General features: G+C 38.1%; 1 protein-coding gene across 33 annotated transcripts in view; it reads right to left on the bottom strand.

Annotated features, from left to right (window-relative positions):
• DTNA (dystrobrevin alpha) overlaps window positions 1–22,826 on the bottom strand; it is a 351,511-nt gene that overhangs the window by 156,426 nt on the left and 172,259 nt on the right. The window contains exon 1 of one of the 33 annotated variants that reach the window (XM_038543524.1): window positions 4,018–4,168. The exons of the other annotated variants lie outside the window; for them this stretch is intronic. The gene's annotated coding sequence lies outside the window, so the exon portion shown is untranslated. Of the gene's footprint in view, window positions 1–4,017; window positions 4,169–22,826 lie in introns of those variants that run through there. 33 annotated transcript variants of the gene reach the window in all.

Below are 22,826 nucleotides of genomic sequence, written 5' to 3' on the forward strand. Positions count from 1 at the left end.
TGATTTTTCCTCTTTTGATATTAAAAATGTAGCATATTGTTCATTACTAGCAACGAGTTTACTCTTTTAATATCAGATACTGGTCTCCACACTGCAGAATTATTGATGAGTTTAATCATTATTGATGAAAGCCTCTATTGCTTATTGAACAAAGTCAACATCCTTTATAATAAGCTCTGATAAGAACATAACAGACACACCTACTGTTAATGATTTCTAAATGTTATTAATAGAATTAATTACATTTGAAAGTAAATATCTGAGAATAAAACCACCCATTAGAAATTTCTGCTTCCTTTGTTTTTTAAAACATTGGCCTTTTACTACATACAGAGCTTAGAGCTTTCTAATAAAGTCTATCTTATTCTCTGAATTAATCATTATTGCCATTGTCATCATGATTATGATGCCATTGCTTTTTTATATGAAACATTTAAGAATATTTTTTAAAGTCCAATTTTTTTCATGCAAAAAATCACATGGTTGTCAAGAATAAAATCCACTTTAGTGAAATCATAGGTTTAAAAATAGCAATACCTAAAAATGGAATATCTAGCGGATACTGAGTCATCATTATTGGTTTGAGCTTTACTTTAGCAATATTATCTTGGGGTTCAACAGTTACCATTGATTTTATTGAAGAAGCTATAATAGTCACTACAATTCTTCTTTATCATGACTCTGTTGAACATCTATCTCCTTAATAGGGGTAAATGTTTGCAGATAATTAGCTGTTTGTCTGAGATGTTAGGGAGCTCTAGAAATTAAAGCTAAAATGTTAAGAAACACTATCAATCATTCAAAATGAACAATAAAGCATGATTTAAAGAAACATTGGCAAAAATATGACTCCATTAAAACACCTTGGCAAAAAAAAAAAAAAACACCTTGGCAACATTTCTAATTTAAAACAAGCATATCAAAAATCATTTTGTATCTTAAAAATGTAAGTATCAAAACAACTAGAAAAGAAATGTTCATATAACCATTATGGGAAAGAGTGTGGAGGTTTCTCAAAAAACTAAAAATACAACTACCATATGATCCAGCAATCTCTTTTCTGAGTATAACCACAAAGAAATTTAGATAAGTACATGGAAGAGATATCTGCAATCCCATGTTCATTGTAACATTATTCACAATAATAAGATATGGAAATGGTGTATCATCAACATATGAGTGGATAAAGACATTGTGATATATACAAAGGAGTATTTATAAAGGAGATCCTGCCATTTGCAACAACATGAATGAACTGAGAAGAGAAGACTTTATACTAAATGAAATAAGCCAGACACAGAAAGAAAAATACTGCATGTTCTTACTTATATGTGGAATCTAGAAAATTTGAATACATTGAAGCAGAGAGTAGGATGGTGGTTACCAGCCATGAGGCGGTGGGGGAAATGAGAGGATGTTGGTCAGCATGTACAAACTTGCAGTTATGTAGGATGAACAAGTGTAGACAGCTAATGTATAGCATAATGACTATAGGTAATAATACTATCTTTTTGCATACTGGAAATGTGCTGAGGGTAGATTTCAAATACTCTCATCACACACCAGGAAGTAGCAACTATATGAGGAAAGATATGTTAATTAGCTTGACTGTAGTAATCATTTCACTATATATCTGTGTGTATCAAATCATCATGTTGTATAACTTAAACATATAGTTATTATTAAAAAATAAAATTTAAAAGGGGTTTCCATCTTATGGACCTCTCAGTTATGATGACCTGAGAAATGGACATACACATATGGCCCACTGTCAGGTGTATAAAGATCACAGAAATTTGGATACATATTGTTTTTTTACGCATACCTCACTCTGACGTCTCTGCTGGGTGATATCTTAGCCCACAACAGCAATAAGAACTATAGGCACTGAAACAACAGGAATTTGTTTTCATTCCAATTATAGAATGGATCTAGGTCTGATTAAGTACTTTGAACACGGAATAGTGGAATACTACTACTTTTTAGTAAATCCACTTCATCTGCCCTACTCCCTCTCTTCATTTATACAGAGAGACAAACCATTCCATGCTGCTGGCAATGAAGAAGAGATCATTTACACGTTTGTTCTCTACCTTTGCACCTTTCTTGTGTTCTCTGTGTCTGACTCTCCCTTCTTTCCCTCCCTCCCTCCTTTATTTTTCCTTTAATAAATACCTTTCTACCTCAGATATTGTCAGTACTGAGAATTTCACACTTTAAAATATTTTACCAGGGGATCCCTGGGTGGCTCAGCGGTTTGGCACCTGCCTTTGGCCCAGGGCGTGATCCTGGAGTCCCGGGATCGAGTCCCACATCCGGCTCCTGGCATGGAGCCTGCTTCTCCCTCTGCCTGTGTCTCTGCCTCTCTCTCTCTCTCTCTCTCTCTCTCTCTCTCTCTCCAGGTCTATCATAAATAAATAAATAAATAAATAAATAAATCTTTAAAAAATAAAATAAAATATTTTACCAGGTACCATCTTTCATTCCTTCTTGGAAACTTCCTATTCTTAGCTAATAACAACTTATGCTTGTGAAAATACTTGATGTTTCAGAGTTGATGCTCATAGCTTATTCTATATTCCAAACAACAAAGAGTAAAAGGAAAGAATGATTTCAGAAACAGCATGGGCATTTTACTCACGTTCAGTGTTATTATAATGCTTTGGGCATTTGTCATCAAGGAAACAGTCCCCTTTATTTGCAGTCGTGGCAAAAAAATTATTTTGAAAAATGATTATAACTCCTTGCTCAAATTTAGAAGATGACCCAGACATATGAAAACTAGAGAGACTAAGGAAACAGCAATGAAAATCACAGAGCGTTAAGTGGATTTAACAAAATCTGTTTATCTTTTTGAAGAAAGAGTGATATATGAACCAAACTTGAGATCATTTGCTTGGCTCTTATCCAAATTGCTGCCAGTGAGTGGCAAATAACTGATTTTTAGCTAGGGAAATGTTTTCGAAAGACTTTCTCTGATGAAAACACTCCAGGTGGAGAGTGAATCCACTGGAGCAACGGTGTGGGGGCTCCGCTCCTGGGTTAGCTGGGCTTTGTCTCTAAAGCTGCAGGGACAACTTTGTTCTAAGTGGAAAGAAGTTGGCTGGGTGAGCCCCAGACTTAAAAAAAAAAAAAAAAAAAAAAAAAAAAAAAAAAAGGATGACCATCAAACATCTGTAGACTCCACAAAGAAGGAAGCAACATTAAGTTATTACTCAAGAAATTTTCTCCTCTAACTTGCTCTGCATATCAAAGCTACCTCTTTTTTGAAGCAAGCTGCTAGCAGGCCAAGGAAAAGGCACAGGAGTCTTCTGCACTGGAGAGTTGATGCTTCCCTACACCACTCTGCATTGTTTACATTTGGCTCTCCCCAGCCCTAAGCAAGAGTTCATTTTATACTAACCCTAGCATTGTATTTACTTCTATTTTTAAATCCCCTGAAGCACACAGAACCACAATGCCTGAAAGAACAGAATACTAATGGAAATAAAATAGGTTGTAAAAATCGTAGCCAAAACCCAACTACTCGTGCGAGATGAGGCTGGCAGGTATATGATGCAAGAGGAATAAATGCGCAGATACAATAAACACACCGAGTAGCACGAGGGAGGATTTTTACCCTGCTGCTTAATTTAGTCAAAGAGACCAACGCTCGGGACCCATGCCGCTGACCAGGTGTCCTGTAAGAGCAGCAGACCATTTTCAAAGATCAAAACAAGGAAGCTCACTTTTACTTGCAGACGCGAATCACTGCATTCTTATTACTTCTTTCTAGTTTTCTTTGTTTTAGTTGCACAGACACCCTCACACACACTACCGAAGACATAAAAATTCACAAGGCTTTAGACTTTCAAATAATAAAGGGTGAAATCAGACAGGAAGGAGCTGGGGTGGAGGGAGAGAAATTTGTCCTGTGCCCATGGAGGGCTGGGGGTGGGGGTGCCGAGGAAATTCCACCCAGCAAGTTATGCTCCTGCAACAGAAGAGTTCAGTTTCATAGATTCAGTTGTGCCTTACCTGGTTTTGTAGTGAAATGCACCAACATGCCCCTAATTCTTCCCCTAAAGTACTACATATGCTGAGAGCTATAGTATTTGACCGTGCACATTTCCACAGAAGAAACTCCAAAGCAACCTTTAACTTCAATAAAACGCTGTGTTCATTCTTCCCCTTGTGCTCAACACACAGCAATCTAATACACCTCATCATGTGGTCCGTTGCCATGGTAGCAATGAATCCAGCTGCTGAAATACAAAAGACTGACAAAAAGTTGCCTTTTTCCCCTCCACCCACCCTGACAAAGTCAGAGTTTTTTTCCCCCCTGTATGACAAGTCTAATTTGAATATGCTTCTGGTGCTGACTCAACTTTGTGAGCAAGGGGGGAAAAAAAAAAAAGAAAAACGAATAGCAGAGGTACGAGAAATAAAAGGTCCCCAAAGCATTTAAACAAATGAAATAACTATATGCATTTTTAAGTTGCCACTAATCCCTCAAAATATTGATCATTAGCTGCTACGTCTTCCAGCCAAGTATATTTAGATGTCAGCTACTAACTCAATAGAAAATGCAGCAATGATCTCACAGCTCCTTTATATATATATATATATATATATATATATATATATATATATATATAAAAGTTAAATAATTCAGTCACCACGGATGCTGAAAACACTACACCAGTGTATGAAGGGCCAGTCTCAAAGTATTTTCCTAGAGCAGACTTCTAATCACAGCTCAGAGGTGGGAGGTAAAATTCTTCATTTTCTTTTCATCATACCCTGTGTTTAACCATTATTTAAACAGATGAAGTCTCGGTCTTATTTCAAGTGATCATAGATTTGGATCTGTGGTGACACAGCCCAGTAGAATCAACCAAACCATACTTGGGGGCTCTATATTAAGAGTAGGAGTTTGGAGTTGAGACAACAGCAACTCTGAAGAATCCTGGGACCCCCAAACCCTTGGGTATGTGATTACAATTTAAGCAACCAGATTCAATTTATTCCTGGTCCTTTAAGGAAGCCTGGTGGGAGGCCTGGGTGACAGTCTTCATCTCAAGTCAGCTGTGGTCCCTCCTTCCCACTGGGGACATCCTTCACAGCAGCTGCTCTCTGTCTTCCAGCCAGCAGCAACTCTGTCCCTCGGGTCTCACACTGCCTGCCACTCCCCCGTGTCCACAGCTTTGCTTACTTTCCAAATTTAGCTCATATTTCATCATAGTTTTTTTGCATATCTCTTCTCTCTCTTTAGACATGGACTCTCTCAGGAAGGGGAATGTGGTCTTATTCATCTTTCCATACCATGTAATGAGCAAAGGGCTTGGCATAACGTAGGGCTCAGTGGCTATTTCCTGAATGGATGAAGCAGGGAAATGAATGCTTTATGTCAGCACGGTGGAGGAAAGCTCAGCTCCTCTGGGATTATGTCCAACCCCTGAGGGGTTTGCACAGGCTCTTCCTTATTATTCCTCACTGCAAAGGGAGGCAGGCAAGAGTAGCTCTTAAGGGGAGCAACCATGGAGTTACCCCGATGTGGGTTTGAAATCCAGCTCCTACCAGACTGGCTTTGTGATCTTGGATAGATCATTTAACCTCTCTAAACCTAGGTTATTGGGATCCCTGGGTGGCTCAGTGGTTTAGCGCCTGCCTTTGGCCCAGGGCGTGATCCTGGAGTCCCAGGATCGAGTCTCACGTCAGGCTCCCTGCATGGAGCCTGCTTCTCCCTCTGCCTGTCTCTCTGCCTCTCTCTCTCTCTCTGTCTCTCATGAATGAATAAATAAATAAATAAAATTTAAAAAAAATAAACCTGGCTTACTCTTTTGTAAAATTTCTACTTTAAAGAGTTATGAAAAAGGATTAAATGGGATAGCCCAAGGCAAATGCCAAACACTGAACTTGAAACATAGTAAGTGCTCAATAAATTATGCTAGTGTTATTTCACAAAACTGTTTATGAATTTTGAACAATAGGGACAATAAGAAAGCTCACTGACACCTGACTTTCCCTTGCTGATAAAACTGTCATTTCCAACCACATACACATTTTTCAATTATATGCTTCATAATATGAGTAGTGACCATTCATATGGTGACCATTTCAGGCAACTAGCCAGGATTGCTTGCTTCCACTTACAAACCATCTAGAGGAGATGACCAGTCAAAAGGTTTTACATATTCCCAATGTGAAATGGACTGTGAAAAGAGTATTAAAGTTGGTAGTAGATTAAAAAGATCTTTTTAGTATGAAAAACATGAAGTAAAGCAGTTCATTTTGATATTTATATCGAATTTTCAAGAAGTGGTCTCTGTTACGTAGTAGCAGGTTTTTTTTTCAATTAAAATGGGATATCAAGAATTGTCATCATAAAGAACCTCAGAATAGAAATTATGTACAAAGATCACACTTTTGCAATTTATCAGGGTTGGTTTAACAGCAGCCTTTGAAAGGTCACCTTGATCAGTAACAAGGGCTGTAAAGGGCTCACCACTACAGACTTTTAGCTGCTTTTTTCCACAGTCATCTAACTCAGGAAATTACCAGACACCCAAGCCAATTGCAAAGGAAAATGAGCATTAATATCCCTTTGAAGCCTTATAGTGCAAAGCAGCCAGGGGTTAAAACAGCAACAACAACAACAACAACAACAACAACAACAAAACAGAAACCTGTGATGGAGAAAAAACTTTCATGGTAGAAAGTTGCAAAAAGGAATAAAATAAATGTTGTGCACTGCAAGATTTCTCTATCATAAAAAAAAAGCCCTACAACAGATCAGTAGAGATTATTAAAATAGTTTTGGCATTGCTACAACTCCTGAAAAATCCTTCAGTGCTGTGACTCATGATGACACAGTCCTATAAAGCGTGAAACTGAGGCAGAACAGGCAAAAAGGCAAGAAGCATATACGCTGAAAAGTCAGAGCCTCTTAATCCTCTTCAGGACAGTTGATGAAGGAAAGAGGAATAGAACCACAATTTGAATAATTCATAATTACTCTCATATGTGGCTGGCTGAATAGACACTCTTTCACTGCTCGTATTCATTTCTTTAGGCTTCCTTACTTTGTGTCTTTTTCCTCCTACAGATGGGTTATGCATCTCACTGTTCCTTGTTTTATAAACTGAAGAGACTGTCATTTACCTAGTTAATGTCTACTACTCCTAGAGCATAACTACGATTAGTAAACATACTTCGTCAGATGTTAAGCAACTTATTTGATTCTCTCTCTTAAGCAGTAGGGAAATATGATGTCAATATATTTGGTTTCACAAAGTCTCAAATCCCCTTTTGCAAATGTTAAGATTCACTTCTTGCTCAGTGTGAGCAAAATTTGTAACAGATTCTATGCTGTTGTGACCCGCTTAATTTCATACAAAGAACCTAATCACCTAGGAAGAAACAGTTTTTGAGACAGACTGCTTTAGAATGCACCCAGGAAGATGTGCCAAGCCTGGGACCCACAGACCTGAGAAAGAACTTACAAGGTCCTTTGCTTCACGGCTCTCTCTTCCAGACACGAGAGCACCTAAAATCCCACAAACTCAAGGTAACAGCACGGGCTCAGAGGTCCCACCCTTGAATTAAGCAGCCTGGCTACTAAAAAAAAAACTGGCTGCTAATGTCAGTGAAATTAAAACAAGACAAAACATTTTGAACCTCTGCAAAGTCTATTTTTTTCAGGTCATGTTTTAAAATTGTTACTTATTTTTTTAATAACCACAAAGAGCTTTATTGTTAGGGTACTAGTTTAAATCAAATAAGAGAACTTGTTCACAGCAACAACAAAAAGATTGTGATCTATTGAACAATTTCTGCAGGCGCATAGTTTCTTGGGCTGCTTTGAGCAGCTGACCTAAAAAATATTAATCGGATTAGTATCTATTCTACTCATGAAAATTTCTTATGAAAGAACAAGGCTATTCCAAGGCATCTCAGTTTATATTACTCACTATCAAGATATTCTGTTTTACCCTTAAGATGTTTTCAAAACATGCACTTCTCTTTCGAACTGTATTAACAGTGCTATAAATAAGTATGTGTTTCTAAGTAGCACTGTGAAATCCATGGCTATACACTGTACGGATAACTTACTGTGAACCCCTGAATCATTTTATCCTGTTCTCATATGGAAATTTATTCTCAAATTCCTGCTTTTGGATTTTTCATCTCTTCAAAATTCATAATTATACAGTTATATTCTGGATTCTTCCTTAGTGCAAAACACACCGAAACTTAATAATAAAAAGTCACACCACACACTCATTTTCTCACTGAAAGGTAATATCACAAGGCCAATGTAGAGAAATTGAAAAATACAGAAAGATTTATGAAATAATATTAAAAGCACACATAATTTAACTACCAGAGGTAACCAATATCGACATTTTGATATATTTCTTAATTTTATATGCTAAAAATCCTGGATGATTTTGACTAAGTTTTCTCCTGCTTAAAGAAAGACATGTAAAATAAAAACACCATATTACAGGTTCCTTGAAAATATTTTTAATAGTTGCATACAATACCACTATTTGAATGTATTAGAATTCACCTACCCACCTCTCATTGTTAAATATATACTTAGTCTTTCCAGGTTTCTTTGTATAAATGATATATCCTTGTATATAAATTTTTGGTTATATCTTGGGTTATTTTCTTAGAATAGGTACCTGTGCAGTAGGGGGAATTATGGGGTGTAAGTTAGAAAATCTAAGGATAGAATTTTATTTATTTCTTTTTTAAGCATAGAACTTTATTTTTTATTTATTTATTTTTTTTTAAGCATAGAACTTTAGAGTTGGAAAACGCATCCCTATAATTGAGTGTAAGATTTCATTTTATTGACAAGGAAACTGAGGCGAGATAATTGGCTCAAAGTCCTGCCATGAATTTTTCTAGGGCAAGAACACAGATTGGGGTTCTTTGTGAGTCCACTTAGCTTTCTGTCATTTCACCCTGCTGACTCTAAATGGCAATTCATCTCTGGAGTGCTCCTTCCCAATTCTGGTTTGGTATCTTCTGTGAAACTCCATAAGGCAGGGATGAGAGTAGCTTGGATGGGGGTGACACAGTTTTATTTTTTATTTTTTGGTCAGAGACGATCCACATGGCAGCATCTCTACAGCATATATTCTCTCAGGTCAAAAATCTATCCTGAGAAGAACAAAAGGGAAGAAGATTCCAAGAGAGTTGAGAGGTCAAGATGCTCATAAAGTTAGTGAGTTTAAATTGATATAAAATTAGGCAGAGCTCTTTGATAGACTCCAAGTTCTCTTATGTGCTTGTATTCTGTTGGAAAAACAGAAGATCTGTGGGATTTGAGTGGCAGACTGTTAGGTAACTCGTGGAGGTAGGGGCATAAGTACTTATCTGGTCACCCTCTGTGACAATCCCATATTCTACAAACCCAGGTGTGTTTGCACAGCCACAACGATGTCTTCATTTGACAGAATATATTCTTTCTCAGAGGGAAAAGTGGAGAACATTTCTGAAAATCAAGTCTACCCATAAAGTCAAGGAAACAGGTATATTCCTGAGAACTCACTCTTGAAATTATTCATTTTCTTAGTCTGAATACATAGTACACAGAGATTATTATTTCTCGGTCTTTTCCATGTGACTTATTCTAAAATAAGATGACTTATTCTAATTCTAATTCATAAACTTTAATTAAGTGTCTTCCAGAATCACATATTGTATAGCAAAGAAATATAAATAGCCTACAACCTAGATGGGGGAGATAAGAATATGGATAAAGAAATATGGATAAAGAAAATGTAGCTGTAGATATAATGTATGAAATATGGATAAAGAAATATGGATAAAGAAAATATAGCTGTAGATATAATATATGAGAAAATATAATTAAGTGACTTGAGAGTAGATAGATAATTTAATTAGGTCAGCTTAAGCAGAACATTACTGGGGGAAATCACCCATTCGGTGTGCCTCGAAATTGGAAAGCAGTTTTTTTGGGGGATGTTACGTGTGTTTTCCCAGATTCTTTTCCTTTGTGTTTGAATAGTTGGACTATGTTTGCACAGTATACAAGCTAAAGCTCTATGGAGGGATGCCTGATGTACCCTAAGGGCATATTCAGTGACCAAGATTAGATGTAGGAGTGATAAAAGCTACTGAATTTCTCCCTTCCACTGTAATGTACTCCTGAGAAAGGATAAGTAATTAAATAGTTGGTGGCAAGGTGAAGGGAGAGGAGGGGTAGTAGCTGCTTCTCCAGTAATATGTGTGTATATATTGTACGTGAGATGGAGAGATTAAGAAGCAAGTGCCGTGTAATGCACCCTGTAGGCACTCAAAGTTAATTATTGATGCCAACTTTGATAAAAATAAAGGGTATTATAAAATGAAGCAAGTTAGGAGAACGATTAAAGGCAAGACTATAAAAGAAGAAATTATTAAGGGAAAACACAGATTGAACAGCTGGAAAAAGATATAAGGTGATTTAGGGGGGAAAATTAAAGAAAGAAGCGTATGTAGTTAAAGAGAACACACAGCAAAACTACACAGGAGGTATCAGAATACTGAAGAAATGCACAACTGAGAAAGTTGAAGAAGTTAAGACAAGTGATAAACCAATGTCTGATGTGTCATTCTTTATACTTAAATGAATTCCACTGTTGGAATGAATGAAGATGGTATATTTGATAATTAAACACATTTTATATAAATTGACCCATAATATAAAGATACAGGGCACTTGGGACCCTTCTGGGTGTCTCTGGTGGAAAACACTCCTTTAGCAGAGATCATCTAGCTGACATTTCAGAGGGTCCTGTAGGTGGCGCTAGGGAGTTCACTGGAGTCCATCTGGGAGCTATTAGTCATGCTCCCTACTTCATACTGGTCAATTCTCCAACAGGCCATGGCATTCTGTTTAAAGCCTCACAGTGACATGTGAAATGGAGAAACTGGAGAAACCATTGCACAATGGTGAACAATGAACAGGAAGGGAAGTAGCACAGAAGTCTGTGAGGGAGGCACTTAGGCGTTTGAAAGGCTATCTGCACATAAATATTGGTGAGCAGGTGTTCTTCATTTTTTACTGAAGGCACCACACTTTGTGTTTGCCAGGTGAGACATCAGAAAGGACTCCTGGCATAATATCAAAACCATGGCATGTAAGTAATATGAGGCAGAGAGGCATTAGCTTCTACTTTGTTCATCACAGATGATAGTGTTTTTGGAGGATGTTAGCCACTCATGTTTGTTATACACGTAAAGACACTTTATATCCCAATGGAGACACAATTACATGTTTCTATACACACACACTGAGAAGACAGAAACTTTAGGTCATACATCAGATCCTGTGGCTTGGATCGCCCACCCACACTATGATACTTGTAGCCATTATATACGATATACAAACACTATTTGTTTTATCTATTTAGGACTTACAATATCTTTGAGAAACACTGTAGACCACTTAAAAAATGAAAGTAACCAAAAATATTTTCTAATCACTTATAACCCTACCAGCTACAATTGATATTTTTGTATTTACTGATTCATATCTGTCTCCAAGTAACTATGTAGATTAATTTTAAAATGAATTGTTGAATGGGTGAAATAGGTGATGGAGATTGAAGAGTATACTTATGATGAGCACTAAGCCATGTATAGAATTATTGAATCACTGTACTGTATACTGGAAATGAATTTAATACTGTACATTAACTGCTGGAATTAAAATAAAAAATTTAATAAATTAAAAAAACAGAAAAATACTTCAAGAATGATAAAAAATGTAAATAAAAATACAAAAATGAGAAATAAAATAAAATGGATTGTTACTTTTAAAACTGCAGCATTTTCCATATTCTAAAGGAGGCTAGAGTCTTCATGACCATCTTTGAAGAACTTTCTTTTTTTGGAATAAACTTTAATGGGCCTACTGTTTATATATAAACTAGTCTGCAAGAAATTGATGAAGGAAGAGAAATTAAGCCACTCTATGTAACAGAGAAAAACGGTCCCTTCATTATGGGTGGCATAGGTGGAGAACTGTAAGTTATTAACTGGAATGAGTAAGGATCTGGGGCCTAGATCAAGGGAGAATGGGTGCAGAAGTTCTGGACACAGCGAACTAGGTCCAAGTCATAGGGAATTCCTATCTGTAGGGGAAGCAGTTTCTAAAATATGGTGGCCAGGAGGAAATGACCAATATGGGATCCCTTCTGAAGAGTATGACTATGGTCCAAGGAATAATGATGCTGATGACTAATTTTGGGATTCTGACTTATGGTATCTCTGTTATCATCATCAAGATGTTGAAAAAGCTTTGAGAATTGCTCTAAGCTTCCAGCGAGTAATTAAGTCTGTGTCCACTCTTGGAATGGGGTATGAATTAAAAAAAATGCTCTCTGAGAAAGTGATATTTGAGATGGCACCTGTGCAGAATGGGGAGGAGTCTTTAGGCAAAGGGAAGAGCATGTGTGAGATCCCTGAGAGGGAAAGAGCATGATGTTTTCAAGGAACACTAGAAGAACTGTGTGGTTATAATATGCATAAAGAGTCAAGGGTCATGGCATGGAAAAGTTGGCAGACTAGGGCTTTGGAAGGACTCCAAAATTTATTCTAAATACAGTAGGAAAGTTTTGAAGGATTTAAAATCTAATAGTGACACAATCCAACTTTTTTAAAAAAGATTTTTATTTATTCATTAGAGACACAAGAGACACAGAGAGAGGCACAGACACAGGCAGGGGGAGAAACAGGCTCCTCGCAGGGAGGCCGAGGTGGAACTCGATCATGGGTTTCCAGGATCACACCCTGAGCTGAAGGCGGTGCTAAACCACTGAGCTACCTGGGCTGCCCCATAATCCAACTTTTACTTTTAAAAGAGTGTCCTGGCTACAGTGTGGAGAATGGACAGAAGAGGGACAAGTGTGTTTAAAGAGCAACCAGTCTGGGACAGGCACCTAGGTGGCTCAGCAGTTGAGCGTCTACCTTCGGCTCAGGTTGTGATCCCAGGGTCCTGGGATTAGGACCTCTGCCTCTCCCTCTGCCTATGTCTCTGCCTCTCTCTCTGTGTCTCTCATTAACAAATAAATAAAATCTTAAAAAAAAAATACTGTCTGAGGGCCAGGTGTTACTTCTGAACTAAAAAGCTGACAATGGAGACAGTGAGAAATGCGTACATTTGAAATATATTTTGGAGACTGAATTGACAGGACTGAGTCATAAACTGAATGAGGGAGAATGAATAAGAATAGAAGGTAAAGAAAAACCCTCAGTAGTAAATGGAGGTGCCATTTACTACAGTGCAGAAGCTGGCTGTAGGAGCATGTTGAGGGAATGCAACATGGGACAAGGCAAAGTATTGAATTTAAATGTCCCGGAGTCAGGCAGTTATGTCACATAGGTTGTGTCTCTATATGCCTGGAGCCCGAAAGATAGGGCTCAAAATAGAGATGTACAGGTGAGAGCTGGAGGTACAAGAGAATTTTTTAAAGCCATGGGAAAAGGAGAACATATGTGGAGAAGTGCACCCAAGACTCCTCTCCAAGACAGAGAGGGTCAGGGAGGTAAGAAGAAATTCTTGTATGTTTCTATGGAAGCTAAATGGGAGTTTTTCAGGAAGGAAGGGGTGGCCTTTGAATTGAAAGCTGCTGAGAAGTTAAGTAAGACGAGAATGGGAAAAGCATTCATTAATTTTAGAATATGGTGATAATGACCATCTTAATAAAAACCTTTTTCATGAAGGGCCACCTGGATGGCTCAGTGGTTGAGCATATGCCTTCAGTTCAGGTTATGATCTTGGGGTCCTGGGATCGAGTCCCACATTGGGCTCCTCGCAGGGGCCTGCTTATGTCTCTGCTTCTCTCTGTATGTTTCTCATGAATGAATAAATAAAACCATAAAAAAACCTTTTCCATGGAATGGTGAGGGACAGAAAAATAGGAGTTAAGGAGGTAGAGTCAGACTGGGTAAGCAAAAAATTTTTTTTTTGAGAAAATTGGATTTGTAGGGGAGCAGAGGTCGGGCAGTAAGTTAAAGGAAACATGAAATCAAGGGAATACTTCAAATATAGGAGACTGTAGAAAATATTTACATGCTGAGAAGAGTGGTCCATTAAATTCAGAGAGACTGATGATACGGGAAAGAAAATGGTTGATGGCATGTGCACAGCCCTAAGAGGGTAAAAGCGGACTAGATACGGAGCACATGTGGAGAAATTGCCTCTCTTGTGACAAGATTAGGGAAGAAGGGTGTAGATGAGGGTATGTGTACATTTGGGCATGGAAAGAGGGAGTTCCTATCTAGTGGCTTCTATCATCTCAATGAAGTAAGAAGCAAGGTTGCTAGCTCAGAATGAGGAATGTGTAGAAGAATTTCGATGCAAGGGGAGAAGTAATGAGCTAGTCCTTGTGTAGATGAGGAGAATGAGCTGATTATAGAGAGAGTATTGCAAGCACATCTGATGTAGTGTACATGAGTCTAGCATGAGTCTAGCATGCTTAGTTGTGTGACTTTTTTTTTGACAAAGCTCAGCCAAAAAGGTATGGATAAGTGAGGGTTCATCTACTTGGTTTGCTATTGCCTGGTGAATATGATGGGAGGGAAGACATGCAAGAGAGTTGAAGGTACATAAAAGGAAAGGGACCATGGAATCTAACCAGGCAAGGAAGGAACTAAGGACAAGAGGTAGTTATTTGACAGGGAGAAAGAACTAGGACAAAAAGCTTCTATAATGAACACAAAGAATTGCAAGTGTGGAGATCAGAACAAAAGATCCAGAAGGGTAGAAAGTAGTGTTTGGAGAGGGAGATATCTTGCTTGTTTTTCTGATGGTAGACATGGTTCAAAGAAGTAGATGGTTGAGGTCAAATGGAGGGATTTATTTTTGGATATAAGGAAGGTGTTGATTGGATCATCCATGCGTATACTGAAGTTATCTAGAACTAAGCACAGAAGCAGTGCCAATCAAAGTTCTGTAGGATACAGAGCTAAACTCTTTCCCTGTGATCTGTGGCTGGGTAGATTTTGTATGGTGAGAGTTGCTGGTGGCTTTCTTCATCATTGCATTGATAGAGCCTCCTTAAGTATTAATTCAGCACCAGAGGAAAAGAGAGCTGAGAAAGGGGAAAGAAACAAGGTGCCGAGCATAACGTTTGAACTTCTGAATCTACCCTTATCTTAAGCCTAACTATTCCTATTTTGTTAAACTAGCCTGAGTGTTTTTTTTTTGTTTTTGTTTTTTGTTTTTTGTTTTTTGTTTTAGCTTTTATTTATTTGGGAGAGAGAGAGAGAGAAAGAGCAAGCAAGCATGAGTGGGGTGGAGGGGCAGAGGGAGAGGGAGAAGCAGACTCCCTTTGAGCAGAGAGCTTGATGCGGAGTTCGATCCCAGGACCTGGAGATCATGACCTGTGCCAAACGCAGATGCTTAACCAACTGAGCCATCCAGGCACCCAAGGGTTGTTATTTTACTTGTTGCACAAGTAAGAGTTCTGTTTTAGTTCCTTCTACCTAAATGACACCAGATCTGCCAAATCTTCATTGATTCAGGAAGGATAACTAACTTATCCTTCACAAAGTATGATATAAAGGGCACACTGTAAAAATATTAATATTTAAGTAGCCCAATTAGAACAGAATGGCATCATATGGATGCACTTTGGATTGTGGGCAGTGTTTTCTTCAGAAGGTATAAGGCAGGAGTTTTTTATTTGGTGGGTTGATTTCACCATCCAGCTAAATGTGCTCTTACTCTACACAATTTTCTTTTGCTTCTACATTGCTTTTTAAAACAATGGGTTTTAAAAGGGAGATAAATGTTTCAGAATCCTTAAAAACTCAACTTGAAAAAGGTAATACTGTTAGAGGCTTGAATAAAGAGTGAAAGAGGTGCCTGGGTGCCTCAGTCAGGTAAGCGTCCAACTCTTGATTTCAGCTCAGGTCATGATCTCAGGGTCATGGATTGAGCCCCATATCAGGCTAGATGCTCAGTGTAGTGTCTACTTGAGATTCTCTCTCTCCCTCTCCTTCTGTGCCTCTTCCTCCTTGTGAGCATGTGCACACATGAACCGTCTCTCTCAAATAAATAAATATATCTTAAAATAAAAAGACTGAAATATCTGCCCCCCCCCCCAAAACTGATCAAACAAGTTCGTAAGCATTTGGAAAAAGCTGAGAGCGTGAGTCTTAGCAGACATTTCATTCCGTAGAAAGCATATCAAAGATGTTAGGATCTGGTCTTGTTGCTTTTTCAGTCATTCGCTTGTCCCCTATCAGAGCATCGAGAAGAACATTATATTAAATGCTAATTCTCATTCTTATGATTTAATGAGCTACTTCTGAGAAAGCTACTGTTTCACCAGCCCATTAGAAACGTCTGAAATGGCTGGTGCTGAACTAAGGCTTAGGTCACCCAGCTGAAACTAATGTTAATGTTTCAGTTATTCATTTATGTTCTTCAGCCTCTTGGACACACCTCCACTGGTTACTAGGCAACCACAGCTTACTGCCTTTAGTATACATTAAGCATGAACTCTATGTGTGAGTATGGAAAGGGTCTGAATATTTTAATGAGAAGGCAATCATGAGCTGAACTAGACTATTATCTTTATTATTAGGTAAACGTGGGGGACCTCACTATTTTTCAGAAAGTGGATGAATAACACTTTAGTGACAAGCCTTCACGCTTACAGGTGCAACCGTGTACACAATAGCCTCAGAGCTGGAGGATATGGAAAACCTCAAAGGAATCCTTTTGATCAGATGGAGGAAGTCCTGTTCAGAACTGTGTTTAGGACGGGAATTTACAAGCCCTGCTTCTTAGGCCCTTTTAGCTCTTTGGATGGTGGGGAGGGAAAGGCCAGGGGAGCATGGAAAGGTGTTTATATTAGGGTAGTTTTACCACTGTACTTAATGTCTGAAAATGTTTCTTGCTAAAAAGAATTCAAAGTGCTGTGGGAATGTGCCAGAGATTCGGGTGGTGGCATGCTTGGTGCTACTCTGGTGGCACTGTTGGCCATGTAGGAGGGTATGTGAACCCAGCGGGGCTCTATCTGTGCTGGTATAAAATGGAACTTCACTGAATTGAGGTCATAAAAGGCTCATTTACAGCGGCTGAATGGGAAGAATGTAGCCTTCTCTGGAACATGATGAGGCTTTTTTATCTCCAAATGTGCCTTCTGCCGGATGCTACTACTCTGGGAAGAAATTCAACTTCAGAAGAGAAGCCATGTGATACTAGGGTTGTTCGTATGCATCAGGGAGGGATGGTATAAAAATAAGAACACTCTTAGAAAAAGACAGCCACCTTACTCATCTCTGCAGCTAGACCTGGAAGAAAAACTATGGCAAGGATTTATTTGAGACTGAACACGTATCATACACACACAAACAGAAAAATTTCCAGCCCACTGTTACAGAATTGTAAAGAATGATAGGAAAGAGAGCTAAGGTATTCATCTATTTTGATCATTTGAAACAATCAGATTCACGGTATAAGATTTTGCTAAAATAAACTGTATGGATTTAAAAGTCAGGTTTTGAAAGTTACAAAAATCAATTGATGGTGGAGATTCAAGTTAAAACAGTAAACTGTCACCCATATGAATGCACTAACATTAAAGCACGTTGTGATTAACTTTTGTAAACACATCATAATCCTCAGTTTTTGATAGGAAAGCATTGTTCCATCCATTCTCATGATGATCACAGTTTTAAAAAATCATACTTACATAAAGGTAAATAGCATCCTGCAAACTCTTGTGGGACACTAACGGGAAATCGACAGACAAAAGAGAACAGGCAGGGACCTAACCTGGGGCAATGAATAGAAGTCTTATTTTTTCTAAGCTACTATATGTTTATTTTACTCAAAGATAGGCACTGCAGTGTGCATATGCTACTCATATTTTTTTAATTCTTTTTCACTCTGGAATAGTAACAAGTTATCCAAAGCAGTAGGCCAAAGGCACAGAGCTGTATCTTTTTGTTTTAATATATGGGGCATTTATAGATTTTCCTATTTTACATTTCTTTTTTAAAGAAACGAGTACGTTACAGTCACACTAGTTGCCATTTTTAGCATCACATTATGCCTGTCAGCACCTGGACTATTTTGTTATTCCCATTAAAGGGCAGTTTGTGGCTTTTATGCTGGGGTTTCAGACATGCGCATACCAGACAATAAGCAGGATGTGAGCTAGGAAGGCGTTTTGGATTTTGCTCAGCTGTATATCCAACACCTAGCAAAGCTGCTCCTGGTAGTTCTCTAAAGTACTTGATGAATAGTAAATCTACTTCTTTGTATTATAAATAAAACCCAAATCAATTTCTTAGTCTTTCCTTACATGTAGAAAGTTCTCTTGGAGGAAAGTTAGATCACAAATATAGTAATACTGGCTAGTGTGTTGTATGATGGACAGGAGTTAGGTGGTAGGAGACTCATACAGGTCCTTAGTTGTGACTTTGCTGTTAATTTTAGAGGTAGAACTTAATCTCTCGGCCTCCACATCCTCAAATGTAAAATTAAGAGTTGCTATAGCCTCAATGTCTGCCCTGAAGTTCAAATGTTGAAATCCTAATGCCCAATGTGATGTATCAGAATTTGGGAACTCTGGGGTTGATTAGGTCATGAGGATGGAGCCCTCATGAATAGGATTAGTGCTTTTATAAAGGAGGCCTGACAAAGCTGCCTAGCCCCTTACTACATGTGAGGATACAGAGAGCAAGTGTTTGCTTCAAACCAGGAAATGGGTCCTCACCAGAATGTGACCATGCTGGTGCCTTGATTTTGTACTTCTCAGCCTGAAGAACTATGAGAAATTAATATCCGTTCTTTATAAGCTACCCAGTCTCTGGTATTTTGTTATAGACGCTTGAATGAACTAACACAGGGGTCTAGGTTAAATAATCTGAAATATCATTTCTGATGCTTAAATCCTATGACTCTAAGACATAATCTATGGCAAATCAAAGTAGGATGCTATCTGAAATAATTATGCCTTATTTATCTCAGGCTCCCAGGTGCCTAACACAGAGCCAGGGAGTATAAGAGATGTGTTATATATTTAAAGAATAAATGAGTGAATGGTCATTATAGGTACAAATGTGGCCTAAGCATCATCAGGACTTTTCACCAGTGGAAGAAAGCCTTCTGTATGGATACTGATTTTTGCAATTAAAATGAAGCCAGATATTGGTTTTTTGCAAATTTTGAGTTTTATTCATGGCAGTTATTATTCTTATACATGATATTTGAATAGCGTGATTTTTAGAAAAATTCAGAACACATTTATGTACTCTTTTAAGGAGGGCTAACAGTGTCATGTCTACAGAAATTTTTTTATTTTGCATTCCAAACAAACTTTTTATAATTAGTTATAAATATTCACTTCATAAATATTCTTAAGGAGAAAAAAAGAAAAGGAGACAGAAATCCTTGCCTTCAAAAGCCCCCAGCACTAGTGGTGATTCTGCATAATGGATAGCCCTAAAATTCTACCAATCGACAGTGTTAGACATCATTTCCAAGCTTATGCTCACAACAGTACATGAGGTTTTTGCATAAATAGTCTCAGAACCACAAGGTGCTGTATCTTTTAAACTCTTGTTGAACAGAAATAGTGCTAATTTTAGCATCAGCCTAAACATAAACTTATTTGCCAATGAGAAAAAGAAAAAAGATCTGTAGACTTATAAATAGCTTACTCCTCAGGAAATATTTTAAATGGAAAATTTTAGCATTATCTTACGTACATATTCTTCTTCTAGGATTAAATTGGAAAGCTCTTTCAGTGAGGCAGTTTGCTGCAGTGGAAAGATAGGACTTCACACTCTCATCCTGCCACTTAGCAGAAATGTGACATTGGCAAGTTACCTACGCTCTTGAGACCCTAGTTTTCTTATCGGAATAAGGACAGAAACTATAGCTAATTTGCAAGGATATTATAAAAATTAAATAGGATAATATTTATGGAGCATCTGCTTTGGTGCTTGGCACAGTGGCACTAGATCCCCTCTGTGAGGTCTCCTGTTCCCTAAGGGAGCTTGTAATGCTGGAAGAAGTGCTATGATCTTCACCACCCTGGAAGCACTCAAGCATATCTCAAAATATGACCCTCCACACTTCATTCAAAACCAAAAAAAAGAGGAGACTACTGTGAGCTTGGTACAGGTGATTCAAAGTTAAAGAAAAGACTTGGCATTTGTTCTTAATGAAAATTTTAAAGGGAAGACAGATAACGTGGGAAGTGGCATGAGGCTGTGAGAGATTGAGATCCCTTTTCTTTCTATTGTCTATAATTGTTGCTGATCTCCTGGTAATGGCCCAAAGGGCTATGTGAACTCAGAGAAAGACTGATAACCGTTGACCCAGGAGAGGTCATTAATGACTTCACTGAAAGTCATTTGGTAGCAGCAACAGCTGTGATGGATCTTGAAGCATGACTGGGATATTGCCAGTCACTGGAGAGTACCTATGTGCATATGGGTGAGGGGGCTTTGGAGAGGAGTATGAATGGCAGGAGAGTCCAGGCAGAAAAATCAGTGTGAGTAAAAGTAAATGCACAAACAGTATGGTTTAGAAAATGTAGATTAGATGATTCCTATGCTAGCAAAGATCAACTGATGAGGAGCAAAGGTAGGTTCTGAAACTCAAGAGGTCTGTTGTGCCTGTATTATTACCTGCTAAGGAATACACGAGACAGATTTTGTTCTGCAGGTGATGATGCAGCCAGCACTGGCTTTGAGATTGAAGTGGCCCAGGGTAATTAGATCATATTGGCTACTGTTCATTGGGCATCTGCTATGTATCAGGAACTGTGCCTTCTTGTTTTATGGATATTATTTTCTAGTCTTCATGACAAATTATACAAAAGTTTTTAGGTAAGGATCTAAGGCTCAGAGAGGTCAAGTAATTCGCTGCTTAAAATTACACATTCTTAAATGGAGCAAATGAAATAAAAGGAGGAATAGGATTTTTAAAATATGAATTTCAGATTAAGCCATTAAAGCATAGGAATAATGAGACTTGAATGTAAATTAGGAAGTTGATTTAGACAGTCATGTTTTGTTTTATTTATTTATTTAAAATATTATTTATTTATTTATTTATTCATGAGAGACACAGAGAGAGAAGCAGAGACACAGGCAGAGGGAGAAGCAGCCTCCCTGTGGAGAGCCTGATGCAGGACTCGATCTCAGGATCCTGGGATCACGACCTGAGCCAAAGGCAGATGCTCAACCACTGAGTCACCCAGGTGCCACTTTTTTTTGTTTTTTGTTTTTAAAGATTTTATTTATTTATTTGAGAGAGAGAGTGAGCAAGAGAGAGAACACAAGCAGGGGGGACGGCAGAGGCAGAGGGAGAAGCAGACTCCCCACTGAGTAGAGAGCCCTTTGCGGGGTGGGGGGGGGGCTTAATCCCAGTATCTAGAGATCATGACCTGAGCTGAATGCAGATGCTTAACTGAATGAGCCACCCAGGAGCCCCTAGATGGTCATGTTTTACAACAAAAGGAGAATAGGAACACTGAAAAGAGGGAATCTGTGGTTCAAAGTGAGGCCATTCAAGAGTAGGGTGATATCTCTTAATAAAGGCATGTTCTGAAATGATATAAGGTTTTTAATAAAAAATGTTGCTTCTGTGTTTTAAAGTTACTTGATAATTATATTACATGAGAGAGAGCGAACACAATAATTAAGTGCACAGGGTCTGAAGCCAGAGTGTCTGGATTTGAATTTTTACCCCCAATTTAACTTCAGGCAGATGATTTAATCTCCCTGAGTCCAAGTTTCCTTATCTTTCAAATAAGGAGATATAATACTACCTATGTTATAGAATTGTTTAAGCATGAAATGAAGTGTATGTCTCTCTCTCTATTTTTTAAGTATATGTCTATAAGAATAGTGTTTGGCAGAAAAGAAGAATGCAGTAAGCATTAGCTATCATTGCTTTGGGCCTTAGTCTTTATTCAACAACCATTTATTTAGAAATTATCTACAGTGAACCAAGGATTGGGCCAATTTCCAGGAATACTGAGATGGATTACAGATGATTTCTGCCTTTAAACATATTTGATTTTTTCCAATATCATACTTTGTGGTTCAGCAGAAATACTCCTGACTACGTCTTGTTTAAAGCACTTTCCTGAACTACTTGGGCCCCACAAATTTAAAATCTCCATTTACAGTGCTGCTCATCAGTGTAAGGACTAATACCTCCACTCTGCCTACCCTTCCTCCAATATGACATTAAGATCCATTCAGCCCCAGCTATCTTTTGTGGCATGTTTCCCTTGACCCATCAGGCAACATATGAACTTAGTGAGATTAGCTCAGTAGTCCCCTCCTATTTATGTGTACCAAACCCTCAGAAGCTGAGTGTACATACCACTCCCTCAGGAGTCTCTGGCTTGCTACTTCATTAGACTTCTGTGTGAGGTAGTATGTATTATTAATGGATGCATTTCCTTCCCCGAGAGTATTTTTTTAAAATATGACTTTATAAAGCCTCATTTCCCTAAGCTGGAGAGAAATGTTAATTATTAGAATTTTCAGTGCTGTATCAAACCTAAGGAAGGTTCGTTTTGAGAACATCAGTGATTCACTGCATCTTAAACCACACCATAAAGCTATTCATCCCTGTGTGTCTCAATTTTGGGTTACCAAGGGATCTAAGTAATTCTGCTTGTGATGGCATTTTCACCTTGTCTGAAAGGATTCTCAATTAGGCATTGCAGATTTAACATTAACATTGTTTGAATAGACGAAAACTGTTGAGAGGAGGGACACCGTGTCCTCTTGAATGTATACACAATGCATTATAATGGACAGATGAACAGTCACGA

This window comes from Canis lupus, chromosome 7, assembly GCF_011100685.1.
Source record: "Canis lupus familiaris isolate Mischka breed German Shepherd chromosome 7, alternate assembly UU_Cfam_GSD_1.0, whole genome shotgun sequence".
NCBI lineage: Eukaryota > Metazoa > Chordata > Mammalia > Carnivora > Canidae > Canis > Canis lupus.